At 37.5% G+C, this 14,150-nt stretch overlaps 1 protein-coding gene across 12 annotated transcripts in view; it reads right to left on the reverse strand.

Annotated features, from left to right (window-relative positions):
* The window catches only part of ZZZ3 (zinc finger ZZ-type containing 3), a 98,147-nt gene that overhangs the window by 20,494 nt on the left and 63,503 nt on the right, over positions 1-14,150 (reverse strand). The window lies entirely within an intron of this gene.

The following is a 14,150-nucleotide window of genomic DNA, read 5'->3' on the forward strand; positions in this document are numbered from 1 at the left end:
GTTGGCCCATAAAAATGGCAACAAATCATGGTGACATAAGGCAAGCTCCTGAGCTTCCCAATAGCTCCATGTGACAACCAGAACTGCTCACAAGAGTAAAAATACAGAAAGACAAAAGTCATGACTTCTTATTTCCTACTTCAAAATCAACTTCCCCCCACCTCACCCCACCCCATGACAAATGGTTCCATTATTGTTGAATTGTTACTTTACCACAAGCAGAGAAGAATGATCGAGATATACTCATCTACAGAAACAGAGAATTTCATAGCAGCTTCAGAAGAAAATACTACAGTGCAATTATTCACAAAGAACAACAAAGAGAGAACTAAACAGACTCAAAATGAACATATGCAAGAAAACACCTCATGTAAGAATAAACAAGTCCAAACCAAAAATTAGAACACTCCACAACATCTGTCAAGCTGTACTCAACATCATACTGCTTTTCCAGAATGTAAAATTACTTGAGAGAATCTATTAAAATATTTCCCCACAAGCTGCCTTCCATAAGTCAACCTGGTGATGAAATTATATGTTATTGTAATATGAACCTTTAAAAAATTCAGAAAACTACTTTTTAGTAGCTTTTTATTAATGTTATAGTAGCCATTGTTTGGAATATCCTAATAGGAGCTGGCTAATAAAATTTCTCTCTACTGACTTTGTCCTTTACACATTCACCAGGTTAGTTCCAGCTTTTCTAGGAAAGATGAAATTAACAGGCATCTCGTTTACTGTTTCTGAAACAGAATACAAATATTGTAAACAATGCTTTAAGAATGTGTTAAATAATTAACAAAACAAATCCAGTAGGGGGGGGGGGGGGGGACTCATAACATTGTTTTCTGTTGTTCCTGTAAAAACCTTGCCTGTTTTATTTCATTTAGGTTTCTGAGTTGTGTAATGGTGGATGTACATACATATATATGACTTCAGTCCTGCAAACAAGTAAGTTTGAGTAACTTTTGCATATAAATATTTCTGATATGTATACATGTAAGTCATGTCTACACTACAGCTATTACCGCTGCACAGCTATGGCACAGAACCTGTGCAACCCTGAGCAACGGAGCTATGCTGATCTAATTTGTGTAGACCAAGCTGTAATATTATAATTTTATAGTCGTTTAAGTTAGGGGTTCCTAAACCTTTTGCAGACACCACCCAATTTTAATGAAGTAAAGGTCCTGCCAGGACCCCAGACAGCATGGAGGATGCCATTTTGTAAAGCAAAATGTTATCCTCCATGCATCATGACCTTGCATGCACCACATATGTGAGGTCATGCTGCGCAGAGCAAACTGGCATCTGCATGCACTAGGGATTGCCACGCCCCCATCTGCACATGGCACAACCCCATTTGGTAACAGGCCCAACAATATGTCCTGACTTGCAATGAACCCACAGAAATCCTTAAAAACAAAAATTATCATCTATTTCAACAAATTCCTTTACTTAAAACAAGTTTAACACAATGAAGCATCCAGTACAAGTGTGAACGATCAGATACCCTCACATTCACTTGAGTTGGAGTTGTATGTCTTCACTAGCAACGTTAAAGTGCTGCCACTGTGTAGAGCTCTCGCCCAGCGCTGTTAAAAAACTACCCCCACAAAGGCCCAGCACTGGTGCACTGTCTACACTGCCACTTTACAGTGCTGAAACTTGCAGTACTCAGGGTGGTGTTTTTTCACATCCCTGAGCGAGAAAGTTGCAGCGCTGTAAAGTGGCAGTGTAGACAAGGCCTTAGTCTCTCCATTGGCTAGAATGGGAATCGGATCAGACCTTAGCGGCATAGACCAAAGCATGGCCTTCATGTGCTAGGTACAAAACAGGAACCTCATGCCACCAGATCCTTGTGTTTGCTAATTTGAAAGTTATGAGTTTTCCAATGTTAAATGGTCCCCATACCAGAAGGTAAATTTCCTCCTCTTTTTTTTTTTTAAAAAAAAGAGAACAAAAAATGCAGTAACTGAAAACAAAGAAAGAAGACAAGAAACATAAGTTCAGGTGTGCAGACTCCGCAAAAAAACAAAAACAAAAACAAAAACAGGGCTTGCTGAAAATAAGGCACATGTCTTCTTCTACTGGGGGGTGGGGAAGGAGGCAAAGTGTTGACATTTGTCTGTATACACCTGGTGATATGCATCCTGAAAACCAAAATACTAATTAAACAAGCAATTAACAGCTGTTGGAACAGCACTCCAGTTTCCTAGTCTAAACCAACAAGAAAATGTTAAAAACTTACATTTTTGTTATTTTGCTATTTTATTGGGGGAGGGGGAGTAAGGTGACTCATAAAAGTTCTTCCTACCTTTTCTGAACACAGTGACTACATGATTTCATCAAACATATAAAATTTAACATACTAAGTCTTGAGAATTTGCCCAAGAGACTGAGGTGATTCAAGTGGTTAAGGACCTAATCCAGTGCCCATGGAAGTCAATGGTAAAACTCCCACTGATTCCATGGGCATTGGATCAGGTCCTAATGCTCTAGCTTTTCACCTAGCGTCCAGCATTCACATCACAACCACCACACAACTCTGTACAACCAGCACTGTCTGTCTGAGACAAGCCTAAGATTTGAGTAACAGATGTGTCACTGGTCAGGATTAAGTTACATTAGCAGAACTGTGTAAAAAATTTGCACAGGTCCTGACACCATTATTTGTGGCTCTAACCAGTACTAGTAATCCTTCGCTTTCATAACAAATACACACAACAAAAGTTTGCAGAACCAAGGCTAAAAATATACAGTTTTATTTATATAAGATTTTAAATAAAATTCTGCCTTCTTATTTCTTAATAAAAACCTACAGTATCTTAAGCTGTTTTCCCTAGACTGTGTTTAAACAATTTTTTTTCAAAAAGAAGCCAAGACAAAACAATCACTGAGTTCAATCGCACTGCTTAATGTTTTAGGAAAAACAGTTATTTAAATTATTTTAAATAGTGCATCATTTTTCACAAGGATTAATGTTGTTCTAATATCAGTCTACAGGACAGGGCAGGCACATATAAAACAGAAGGGTCATCAGCTTATTATGGCCTTAATATACACAGTTGTGGGTGGGCCTAGAGGAAATTATGTTCCTGAGAAACAAGAAAATTCAGATCTGTGTAACGATTTCTCCCCATCTTGCGGTCTGATCAGCTGAGTAAGACACTATAAGAACTGCAAGTTCATTGGTTCACAAATTATCTCCTTTTGCTCTTGATAAAAATCAGAAACATAGGTATTCAGAAGTATTACATGTGATGTTTATCTGCAGTTTCTGTAGCTATATCCTCAGGCCAAACCCAGCTTGCTGAGCAAACTATTCAGATAAATAGATTGCCCAGTAATGTTTTCAGCTTCTGCTAACGATATTTATTTCTATTTGGAGATTACAAAATTCATCAAGGGATACGGTCATATAATTTAGCCTCCAAATTTAAGTTTTATGTAATTAAATGAAAAGATTCACAAAACAAGTATCTCATTACATTTTTGAAAATACAGAAACCAGCTTTTCATACGGATTTTTTTTATGGCCGCAGGCTTGTAGAATCACGTTAATACATGAACATCAGACCTGTGATTTAAAATAAATAAATAAATGTATAAGTCTCATGGTTGCAAAGGAAAGCTTGAAAATGTGAACACTAAAAGTTCAAAAAGTAGGAGACCAAAAAAATAAAAATAAAACCTATTTCTTTTTTTAATCATGTTTTTTGGGAGCCTGTCTCATGCTTTTTAATTTTTGTGGCTGGGAATACAAGTGTTAGTTCTACAGGTCTCTTTTAAAAAAAAAAAAAAAAAAAAAAAATTTTAACCTGACAATACACCTACTGATAGCAGGTGTACTGAAATTGAAGCCCTTACAACTGTGTAAAGTAATCTAGACAGAATATAAATTGATATTTAAAACTGCATGAAATTCACAATGGAAGATCAGTACCTTTTCAGCACAAATATTCTAATAATGTAGTAAAAAAATTCTCAAAATATTAACATCCTTGCCAAGTGAACCTAATCTAAATCGATTGTATTATTTTCCTATAATTAAAAAGTGATTAAGTAAGCACTTTATTCTTGGCCCAGTACAGATTAAATGACTAAATCTAGAATGAGCATTATTAGGTTAATTACAGATCTTAAAATTAAATATAAAATAACATTGTCAAGTTCTTTAGGCCAGAAATTAATTAAATTGTACTTTTAAAATAGCATTCTAGTAAAAAATGTCATCCTTGTTCTGATAGTGCTTTATTTCATATAATTAATGTCCCCTATGTTCCCATCCCCTATGCTAAATAAATAAAATGAAAATTAAGAAATGGAAATTGTCTTTTTTCCTAGAAATGAACTAAACTGGGATTAGATTCTCCCCCACAGCTTTTTGGGGAAATGCAGAATGTGTGATTTTTGCTTACTTATTCAGTACACTATATACCATATTGAGACACATTTACGTACCATTATGTGGAACTCTTCAGAGAGTGCGAGCGCAAAGCATGAAATATGAAACAGTTCTCAAGGGCTGACCTTCCTGCTGGGCTTTCATTATCTTTCCTTGCCTTTGTCTCCCTTTATCTTGTTTCTATTACTCCTGTCTATCTCCAAATTCCATGCCACCCTCCCCACCCCTGCCACCTCCTTCTCTTCTAAAGTTCCTTGTGGATGCTATACAGTCTTAATAGAAAAGAATGTATTTCAAGTTCCTTGACTATAAGATAAAGAAGAGAAAGAGTTAAGAGTGTTGCATTCCTGATGGATCTACTGCCTAAAATCCTACTTCAATAGCAAAGCACCTAGGTGTAACACATTACATTGTAAATATCAAAATATCAAACTCCATTCACAACAGATAGCCTACTGGGGTGTGACATCATGTGTGAATGAGACAACTATCCTGAAAGCAATCTAATCTCTCTTGAGCAAAAATGATATTGGTGCTACAGATTCACATCAATATCTTGCCACAAAGCATAAAGTTACCTGCACACGTCAGACTTACAGACTTGACTGTGCTTCTCGGTTCTCTGTGAGCTGAGGGGTGAAAACATTATCATAAAGGGGAACTTCTGGGTGCTTTGAGCAAACAGGAAGGTTAGAATCAGTTCATGCAACACACACTGAGTGACCCTAAATAAATTCAGTCTCGAAAGAATGCAAAGCAGCCATCTTTAATTATTTGCATATTTTCCATTCCATGGAACTATACAAATGACTGTGGCTTTTTCTTTTTTTCCCCCTTACAGCCTGGTGTTTGTACCAGTGGTTCAGGAGTGCCACTGTCAATACTCATGGACTTCAGAAGATGGCACAGGTTTTAATCCTTTTAGGTAAAATCCCTTTAGCTGGTACCTTAAGCAAATATTGTACAAAAGTTCCTTGTAATATAGAAGACACATGCTTTGTGTATGTTACACTTAAGCAATTCAGTCAGGTTTCTTTCACTACCAGGTTCTCTAATAGCCATCATACTTTCTTTCTTTTTATTTCAACCCTGCTTCTTAATTATACATCCAATTACTCATCTGGCCACCAGTCTATTAGGTTTTTAACCATTCCAATTTTCAAAGCTGCATACAGATTTTAGCTGCATGACTCCCATTTATTTTACTATGAGAACCAACTTTTTTGAAAGAGAGATTTATTCAAGGAAATTACTGGCTGAATATAAAAATTTCACATGCTCTAACCTTTCTTCTTCTCCTCTATCTATAAGTAGTGACATAACATTTTGATTATATTTCAAGAAATGCAGTAAGTCACAAGTTTCATTTTTAACCAGTGTCAGAGGGGTAGCCGTGTTAGGCTGAATCTGTAAAAAGCAACAGAGGGTCCTGTGGCACCTTTGAGACTAACAGAAGTATTGGGAGCATAAGCTTTCGTGGGTAAGAACCTCACTTCTTCAGATGCAAGCTTGCATCTGAAGAAGTGAGGTTCTTACCCACGAAAGCTTATGCTTCCAATACTTGTTAGTCTCAAAGGTGCCACAGGACCCTCTGCTGATTTTTAACCAGGGATCTTAAAATGTGCATGCAACTCCTATGTTTAGAATTAGATGCTTTTCTGCAGGGGCACAAGCGAAGTGTGTGCATAGTTTAAGTGGCTATTTTCAAAATAATTTGGTTCATAGACTTTTACTATACATTTTCTAGGTTCTCTGTGAATATAACAATATGAATTATAATTCAAGTCAGTCTCTGTGCCTGTGCTAATTCACCAGAAGACAAAAGCCTTATCTTCCCTGGGAAAAGAAGGTATGTTCCTAACTCAAGTTAACTAACGTGAGGCAAAATCCCAGAGAAGACAAGGCATCAGATTGTGCTTAAACTAAATGAGAACTATGTAGTTAGAGCCTAGAGCAGGGGTCCCCAAAGCGGTGCCTGCGGGCGCCATGGTGCCTGCTGAGGCATCCATGTGCGCCCGCCTACTGGCCTCCGGACAAACAGCTGCTGAAATGCTGCCGAGAAGCGGCAACATCAAGAAGCGCTACCGCTGAAATGCCGCCGATTTTTGGCGGCATTTTGGTGGGGACACCTCTTGATGCTGCTGCTTCACGGTGGCATTTTGGCGGTGACGCCTCTTGATGTTGATGCTTCATGGCGGCATTTCGGCGGCTACTTGTCCAGCGGCCACGGACCTCAGCGGCTTGTCGTCCGGTGCCCGCCACACCGAAAAAGTTGGGGACCACTGGCCTAGCGCCTTTACAAACCACTTCAAAACTTCCAATTAAATTCATACTTTGATGACCCAACAGAACAGCACTTCAAACTTCTTAAAGTGAGCTCCAAACAATTGAAGTCTTAAATAATTTCCTTTTGTTAGGACTTTGAGGAATCACCAGGAAAAATGATTCCTTACAAAACAACAAAACCATCTCGCACAATTAAACAAGTGGACTTTTATTAAACTCACACTCAGACACAATTAGATACTACATTGACTTAACTCAAGTTACAAACTTAATCTAAACAACAAATCTCTAAAATCGTTCAATTAGCCCTTCTGAAAAAATTAACGAACAGTGCTCTCCACAGGAAGTCTTTCAGTTTGTGAAATTAAGATTTGTTTTAACCTACAAATGCAGTGTTGGAACACTAATGACAGACAACATACACAGAAAGTTTGCAGAAAGCTTTCCAAATGAGATGATTATCAGATAATTTAGTAATCTATCTAAATAGGTAAGGTTCTCTGTGATCTTTAAGATGAGATAAAAGGCTTTCCTGAGACTGTACTTTTAAAAATAAAATAGATTTTAAAAGATAGATATAAATTGGCAACAATCTCCTACTCAAGTGTTCTGCTATAATGTTTGTTGCATCATTTTTAGATTGCCCCACAATGTAAGCACTACACTGTGCTCTAGATTTCTAGAGATGCTGCCATATATGGGGGCGGGGAGCATGGTTGCTTAATATGATGCTGCTACTTTTTTTTTTTTTTTTTGACAATTTTTTGACAAATTTCTTTGGGAAATCATGTTCTCTTTTTTTGCCCATAACCAATCCTCAAAGTAGTGCATCTAGTGATTTAAATTAAATAAATAAATAAATAAATAAATTGAGATATCCCATCTCCTAGAACTGGAAGGGACCTTGAAAGGTCATCAAGTCCAGCCCCCTGCCTTCATTAGCAGGACCAAGTACTGATTTTGCCCCAGATCCCTAAGTGGCCCCCTCAAGGACTGAACTCACAACCCTGGGTTTAGCAGGCCAATGCTCAAACCACTGAGTATCCCTCCCCCCCCATTTCCGAGATGCAAGATCCATTTGTTTTTTGCTGTGGTTAATTTTTTTTTTAATTACTTGTCCTGTGCTAATTATATTTCTGTTCTTAGGTATCCAGTAATGGATCACATATTTTATCTTTATTGAGTTGGGAAATGACAACTCTTGTTTGTTCTCCTCATCTCAAAAAAGATATACTGGCACTAGAAAAGGTTCAGAAAAGGGCAACTAAAATGATTAAGGGTTTGGAACGGGTCCCATATGAGGAGAGATTAAAGAGGCTAGGACTCTTCAGCTTGGAAAAGAGGAGACTAAGGGGGGATATGCTAGAGGTATATAAAATCATGAGTGACGTGGAGAAAGTGGATAAGGAAAAGTTATTTACTTATTCCCATAATACAAGAACTAGGGGCTATCAAATGAAATTAATAGGCAGCAGGTTTAAAACAAATAAAAGTGTTCTTCTTCACGCAGCGCACAGTCAACTTGTGGAACTCCTTACCTGAGGAGGATGTGAAGGCTTGGACTATAACAGCGTTTAAAAGAGAACTGGATAAATGCATGGTGGTTAAATCCATTAATGGCTATTAGCCAGGACAGGTAAGGAATGGTGTCCCTAGCCTCTGTCTGTCAGAGGGTGGAGACGGATGGCAGGAGAGAGATCACTTGATCATTGCCTGTTAGGTTCACTCCCTCTGGGGCACCTGGCATTGGCCACTGTCGGTAGACAGGATACTGGGCTAGATGGACCTTTGGTCTGACACGGTACGACCTTTCTCATGACAATGGTTTATCATAGGGACTGTGGTCTCTGACAAACTGTTTTTCAGTTGCTTCAGGAACAGAACAAGTTTCTTGCATTTATTTTTCTTTTTAAAAAACAAAACAAAAATTAAAAAAAAACACCACATGCAGCCTTCTTCACAGATAATGTGATGTCACTCAGAGTCTTTAAAGGAATGGATTTCTTCTTCATCACCAGTCTTATATTGTGCTACCACTAGATTTCTTGGGTCACAGTTAGTGCCAACAACTTTACCTATAGCTTCTCAGGGCCTCAAATTTTGCTTTCAAAACTTAATAGTTCCATGTGACAGAATGCTTCAAGGAATTGGTGATAGGACATCAAGTTTTTCACTGATAGGTCACCAGTCCAAATCCATTCTAAAGCAGGAGATGAAAAAACACCCACTGTAGCTAATCAATAATTCATGAAATGAGTTTGTGCTTCAATTTTGTTCTGACAGGTGTCCATGCCACAAAAAACATCAAAAGTAGCAGACTTGTTACTTGTTCATAATATTAGCAGAGGTGTCAGATTCACTGGATGTGCATGAAGGATGCCATACCCTCTTCTCTTTAAAAATTAATCCCCCCAACAAGGTTTGGGCTTATGTACATTGGCTGGACTGTGGAGAAGTACTTGCACTGCTCGTCTCCATCGTAAATAAATAGAGAACTTCCATCACCAGAGTTGTCAGTCAGGTACACTAAATTCACACACAAAATGTAAGGAAAAAATCCCAAACCATTATGGACCCCTAATTTGGCAGTTTTCCCTGATCTGATACATTGGCCTCTCCATTTTCACCTTCATCTCTTGTTTTAGGTTGGAGATCTAGAGAGAACAGCATCAATTCTGCTCTTCTCTCAAGTAAAACAAATTAGGCTTGTGATACCAATAGGAAATAATGAACTGAGTTTTGTCAACACCATGTGACAACACAATTGCTTTCAATGTCACAGTACAGTCAACCTTCTTGTATTTGCTTATTTCATCACTCAGTGGAAGTTTCTAGAGCTTTGGACTCTTACAATTTCACACTATATTACCGACTCTGTCTTTTAAGATTTATCAAGTCTATCCAGCAGACACATGTATAAGCAAATGACACTTATTTGGCTTTGGCATAAATTGCATATGTATTGCAAACATTTTCATTATCATGACAGTAATAATTCTTCTCTTACCATTTGAATGTGGAGTTATCTCCTGGTCTCAGAACTCTTATTCAAATGCAATTCTCTCCTCGGGCTAATTCTAGGCAATAATTTTTGAAATAAGCAGATAGTTTATGAAATTATTTTTCTTTATATGTAGGGTTGGCAGAATTTAATTTTTATTTTTTATAATTTTGATGGATAATATTGATATTTATTTTAAAGTATTTTTTCAATTAAAATTTTCACAGTGGTGGAAAATTATGGAAGGGATCAGACAACAGGCGGTCAGCCAATAATTATGAAATGACAGTAGATGCTGAGATTCCAAAAGTTAGAGCTTTATAAACTTTAAAACATAAATTGTGCCAAAATATACAAAGTAAATATCCTTAATTCAAACTCTAATAAGTTCTCAAGCAGCATTTTCTTACTTTGCCTATCTGTATATGTTGATTATTATTTATGGAAATATTTCGCTTTGGTTTGTGTCTGTACAGTAAAATTGACATTTACCAGCAGCTTCCATTGGCCTGGAACAGCAAACCGTGGCCACTGGGAGCTGCGGGCAGCCGTACAAATGTGAACAAACTGTCTGGCAGCCCACCAATGGATTACCCCGATGAGCCGCATGCAGTCTGCTGGCCGCAGGTTGCCCACCACTGATCTAGAACATCCCATGGCACCTTTCATAAGACAGAGGTTTTGGTCTTCTGACCTTGGTAACAAGAATATTTCTTCTCTTCCCTATCTAATGTTGTGCATTGTTGGTTGTCACTTTCCATCCCAAAAAGTGACTGCATTTCAGTGGTAGTTTGAATATATATAAGAGCAATTATGGTGATAGATAAATTTTTGGAATCTATGGTGCTAAACAAAGATTATAATTTTCAGTTTTACAAGACTTGAAATACCAATTATGCCATTTCTTGCTATTGTGCACTTAGATAAATTATTTTAAGCGAAAGAGCAGTATCAGTTTGTCAAGCATTAGACTAAACCTTTGTTTTACTGCCATCTACTGGCATTCAAACAACTCAAGAAAAGTCTTATATTTAGTCACCATCACAGATGGGGGGTGGGGAGAGAGAGGGGTTGTTTTTCCCCACCTGCTAGAACAGTGATTCAGAAGAAATCTCATTAGATGCTGGGCTTAGTAAGGATTAGTATACTACATACTTTATATTAGTAGATTGTAAATTACTGTAGAAAAAAAAAGAAATATTTAATGCATTTAAAATTTAACCAACAGCAAATAATATGAGATTGGCTTTCCACAGAAATCTATTAATCAGATCAAGTATTTTCTCTCCTGAGCAGCTGTATTTTTTTTCAGCTCAGATGCATTCAGTTGGCACTGCTAGATTTCAGGCTTGAAATCTTTTTTCACTGACTATCATGATACAGCAAATGTGACACCATGGCAGTGGGCACAAAGTATTCTGAGGCACATCTGAGACTAAAAAACAATTAATATATTGGGGGGAGAAAACTGGGAGTCAGAGATAGATGTAGATCCAAGTCAGGGACTGATGGATAATATAAATGGGGAAGGAGAAGATGAAAAGAGTGTCTTGTTCTTGGTCTCCATTTAAAAACAAACAAAAACAAAACAAAAAAGTTTATTCATTTTACATCAACTAGAGTTAGGGATAGTCTACACAGGGACACTCAGAAAACTTAATCTGAATTAACTAAAGATGTGAATTTACAGTGGATTAGTTAAACAGCATTAAATCCTTGTGTGCACGCTCTTCACTCATAATTAAAGTGTCCTTAACTCAGTTTAGCTTAATTCACTTCGCAAGGCTATGTTTACACTGTGTTGCAGTGTGGGGTGCAACTGGAGAGTGCACCAAACAGGATTAATGTTAACACACACTGGGTACCTTTTAGTTTGTGTCAGCAGTGTCCTTAGGGTGCAGTTAGAGGACAACACTTTGGTGCACTCTGCAATTCGCACCCCCTTAGTCTACACGGCACTGCACTGACAACAAACCCCACGTGATTTAAACTAAACAGAGTTAAGGACACTAATTCTGCAAAAGCGCATTCACATAAGGATTTAATGCGGTTTAACCAATCTGCTTTAAATTCACACTTTTAGTTAATTTGAATTAAACTTTCCTGAGTGTCCCGATGTAGACAAACCTTTAGATTTAAAAATTATTGCACCTAGTATTGGGCACTTGACCAGTCCAAAACTAATTGATCAATTGACTCGTCAAATATTGTCAAATAATATCAAAAATGGTTAAATACTTTAAAGTACTAATTTATTTGAATAGTAACAACAGTAACAAACAAGAGTAAGACTTTATTATCTTTAATAGGCTTAGACTTGGATAGATATTTATGCCTAATTACAAAATACAAGTTATTTAGATGAGTTATTAAACTCAGAAAAATGTGAAACAATTAAATAAAATCCTGAAAGACAGAAAGGAACTATGTAGTTTGCAGCCTACATCAGGCCATTCAGGCTGAAATATCTGACAATATTTGACCATGATCAAATAATAGGTGGTCAACTTACTGGCTTGCCAAGCCTACATGTGGGTTTGAAAAAAGTGACATCTGGTGGGAAAGAATGCTTGAATCCCACAACCAGGGACATTAAAAATCTACTGTTGGGTTGTTTGTGAAACTCATTGTGCAGTAGTTCTATAACTATCCACTTCATTTGATGAAGAATGCACTCTATTGTCCTCTGAAAGTCCTTATAATTCACTGTTGCTGCTAATTTTTAATATATAATGAAAAAAGAGACCAGGTGGATGAGGTAATATCTTTCACTAGAACAACTTATGTTGGAGAGAGAGAGAGAGAGAGACTGACTGTGTGGCTCGACAGCTTGTCTCTCTCACCAACAGAAGTTGGTCTAATAAAAGATATTACCTCACCCACCATGTCTCTCTAATATCCTTGTACTGACACGGCTACAACTACATTGAATACAACAATGAAAAAAAAAAACATTTAACATTTTGCTTTCCATCTTCAAGGTGCTGCACATATATTAATCTTCCCAAAAACCTATGAGGTAGGTAAATCCTGCTTTGTAAATAATGTCAGAGCTCCCCCCCAATTTGTCAGCTTGTCAATTCTCTCCAAAAATGTTCTTAAGTTTCTATCTTGACCCAGAACCATAATATTTACTAGGTTACTAGTTTTAAGAGTTTATTTTCTTGCCGCCTGTCCATCATATTCATCAATAGGAAATTTAACAATATAACATCAGTGAAAGCATAATAAATCCCTCTCCGCAAACTTTAAACTTCCTGTTTAAAACTATATAATCTTCCCATATCTACACATCTCCCCTTTTACCCACACCTCTAGGCTGCCTGTTCACCACAAAGCTCACAGCAGTCTTTGCTTTGCTTCCTTTGTAAATTGTCACGTCCTGCTCCTCTGCTGCTGACCTAATGTCCCTCAAGCGTCACATACTGCCTCCACTCCATGTTACCAGAGGTAGACATGGCCTCTGTTTGCTGACTATTTCCAATTCCTCTTCAGCCTTCTTAGAGCTCTTCTGAATGTTCCAATTATTCTCTAGTCTCTCCTGTTTACAAACAGCATCTGGTCTAACTCCCCAACAGGCTTTACTCCTCCCAAATGCCTCAGTCTGCTGTTCTTCACATAACATGGAATCTGCATCATCTTCTGTTCTTCAACACCAAAACTTCCACTCAAGGCAACCAAGTTCCTATATAATTCCTGTGACTAAGTGTTAGCTCTTCCACGGCTAAAATCTCTCACATGGAGAAGTACCTCCTGCTTCTATGTGCAATAAGGAATAGGACTAAATCCTGGTAATCTTACTGATTGTTTAAAATTCCCATACAACTGAATAATTCTAATAAAACTTTTATCCTCCCACAAATATCAGAGGAGCAACAAGCCAGGATGCTTCTCCCTTGCAATCAGGGGAAATAAAGCCAGGGAGGAAGTGAATCCAGGCAAGACCCCCCAGCCCTGATGGATATCAAAGTTTCAAAGAAATTCTGGCCTCTAAGCTATTCTACATTTATGAAGATGCCTTAAAGAAAGGTATGTTATCTCCTACTACGAGGAAAGCCCTAATTACCGTACTACTTAAACCAGGCAAGGGTACATAAAAGTGTATTACGTATAACACCTATCTCTTTAATCAATATTGATATAAAAATACTTTCAAATGTATTGGCCAAGAGGCTTGAAAAAATGAGTGACATGGTTCACTCCAGTCAGGCAGGGTTGATTAAAAAAGGCATTGTTCAGATAAAACATGTCAGTTGATTAATGTTATGGCATTTCATGAACACTAGAAATTCACAGGCAATCATTTCACCCAATGAAGAGAGAGCCTTTGACCGACTGAACTGGCAGTATGTGTTTCCTACCCTAGATAAATCGGGGTTGGGGAAATCCTTTATTTCATGGATCAACATGTTACATTACAATCCCAATTCTTGTATCCTATCAAATTGCACAATA

The sequence above is a fragment of the Chrysemys picta genome, chromosome 8 (assembly GCF_011386835.1).
Source record: "Chrysemys picta bellii isolate R12L10 chromosome 8, ASM1138683v2, whole genome shotgun sequence".
Lineage (NCBI taxonomy): Eukaryota > Metazoa > Chordata > Testudines > Emydidae > Chrysemys > Chrysemys picta.